Here is a 2907-nt window from a genome sequence, read left to right on the forward strand (position 1 = left end):
AATACAAGCTTTGGATTTAGAAAGACATAAAATCAAGTTCAAGATCTTTCACTGGCTGTCTCTATGAGCCTCAGTTTTAACATCTGTAAATTTAACATTCTCCCCACAGGGTACTAGGGAATTAAATGAGGACTCTGTCTAAGTGCCTAGCTCAGTGTAGTATGAGTGAGTGCTTAACAAGTGATTGCTTCCTCTTCTTTCTCCTTCCCTCTTGTAATAATAGATGGTAAGTATGAAGACTAAGTTCTTCACCTCAGTCATCTCTAGAGAGAAACCGTCTTCTACTGTTTCCTGTACTGAGACCCACACTGTTAAGAAGCCATTAGGGAACTTCCCCTGGAACTTGGGCCAGCTGAGCTGAAGCTTCAAGGGTGGGAGGGGAAGGAAGGCAGGTGAGGTCAGTTTCCAGAGCAGGCTCGCCTTTCAATTGGTGTCATTTGTTGTGTCCATGGGACTCCTTTTGTGGTGTGGAAAAAGCAAGTGGCTGCAGGCTGGGATTTTTACCCAGGTGTCTGAAAGAAGATAGATATATAAAAACAACAACAACAACAAAAACATAACCTGAAGCTTTGTCCCGAGGAAATGCTGACCTTAGTCTAGATCCTTATGCAATTTAGAAAATAAGTGTGCCATATTCTGGTGAAGGTGGCAAATGTTTAGCCCAGGGTTTCCCTTTTGTGTGCTATTTGTGGAATCTGTATTTATGGACTTAAGGAATCCACTATACAAATCAAAGGATGGCTTGATGAAAACATTTGCACAACAGTGGCAAATGTCCTAGTGACTGACATCTCCCCTTCTCCCCCAGCCAAATCTTCTGATGGAGCTGCCATGACAGGACGGTTGTACTGTGCAAGCAGAGAGAAAGTCAGTCCTGGTTAGCACACATTTGCTTATTAAGAGCTGGTCCATAGAGTGCATCTTCCTTGTCAGAGATATCCTCCCTTTCCCAAACCAGGAGCACTGTTGAACACATATCAGCTTGTGTCCTCTTTTATCTAAGGGTGGTATGAAGGAAATGAATCTGAACTTCAGTTTGACTCCCCTCTGCAATTGGTTCAAAGACTAAATTCCATTTCCCTACCTTAGCTAGGTCTTGTAGCATCTCCAGCACAATACAAATTTGCTTGTGAAATAAAGACAAACACAAGCTTGACAGAAATGGCATAATCAATCCTTGGTATATTTATATAGAAGCCAAGTGCAGCTCATGGATGATTGTTTCATACTTTATTTCTTTGCTTTTCCAAGAAATTCTGATAGACGTAGTGGGGCAGTTTGACATCATCTGGACGTGTCCCTCGTGAATGTCTTGAAAAATAATCAGCCCCAAATCAGGTCTGGTGAATATGAAGAAAAAGCAGCATGGAAATCTAAGAAGAAACATCTTTAGACTAAGTAACGATTGGCATTTTATAATATTCATTTGATCAATCCCCCAAACTTTGTGATATGTGTATATCACATTAGTTTCCTGATAGTCTGGTATGAGGAGTCAGAAACATTTTATAGGATGAACTTATTGGTGAGGTTTCCAGCCTCAGTATGCAATCCCCAGACACCAAAATAACTTGGGACCCGTTCAGATATTCTCAGTAACACATGAGAAATGCCAAGTTCCGCAGAGAACGGTGTATGTTACATATTTGTTGAATATACATCTTCACAGCAATATGGTATTCCATTTATTAATTCTGTTTGCTGCAGATGGCTTCATTATGTGTACTTTATTTTAGTGCCTAAGTAAACATACAGGAAGGGTATGTAAGAAATTCTGAAGATATCCTTAAACAAAAAGCAAAGACTGTGTAATGGTGTAGGAGAGCCTGCTGAGAGTAAATCTATTCTAAAACGGTTTGGGGAAAATCTCCTCAAAGGCCTTGAGTGTGTGTGTCTCCTTATTTGTGATGAGGTGGAGAGTTTGAGAGGGAGTAAGATACTAATCAATGAGGCCGTAATTTGCAACAGCAATTACAGTGATTCTATTTTTCGCACAATAATTGCCACATGTTGACTGTGCAGATGTCCAAACACATGGGAGTACTTCTCTTTCTGTAAGACAAATGAAGATTTTTACTTTGTTTGGTAAATGTGTCAAGATTTATCACTTTAGTCATGTGCCATACATTAGGGTGTTTATAAAATATGGCTTTCTGCACTCTTGTTATGTAGTTTTATGATTTCAACAACATGGCAGTGAGGAAATCAATGTTTTCTGGATTCAAATTTGCCCTAAGTCTCAGAGTGGACTGTGGGCAGCAGTTCAGTGGTTAAAAACAAGAAAGCAAGAAATCCCCATCTATCTACCTATATATATAGAAGGGGATATATATACACACACACACGCATGCACGCATATATATGGAGATATATATACACACACATATATCTAGGGATATATATACACATATGTGTGTATATATGTATGTGTGTATACACACACGTGTGTGTTATATATGTGTATGTGTATGTACGTGTGTGTGTATATATATGTGTGTGTGCGTATGTATGGTAGCCAGATGAACATTCCTGAGTTCCTCTCCTCCATGCCCAGGAAAATGATGATCAAGTAGAATAACATTGTCCAATAAGCTTTGACTTAAAGAGGCCTTGGGAGTTGGAGCTTCCAGCTTTTCATTGTAGACTGGCCATAGTAACTATTTCCAAAATGCAAGAGAATTGAAGAGAATATGAAACTCCTGTGAGATGCACAGATGAAAGTAAGGGGTAGGTTCTGAGGAAACAGTGAAAACAAGTCCAAGATGAGCCCAAAAATAGTACGTCTGTTAAATCTGAGGACAACATAAAACATTTCATAAAGATACAAATGCTGCCTTTAGTCCAGTGGCAAGCCAAAGCTTGTCTGTTAACAAAGAACTCACACTACTTAGGATGTCCTCTTTCTTG

The sequence above is a fragment of the Trachypithecus francoisi genome, unplaced genomic scaffold (assembly GCF_009764315.1).
Source record: "Trachypithecus francoisi isolate TF-2019V2 unplaced genomic scaffold, Tfra_2.0 Lachesis_group3, whole genome shotgun sequence".
NCBI lineage: Eukaryota > Metazoa > Chordata > Mammalia > Primates > Cercopithecidae > Trachypithecus > Trachypithecus francoisi.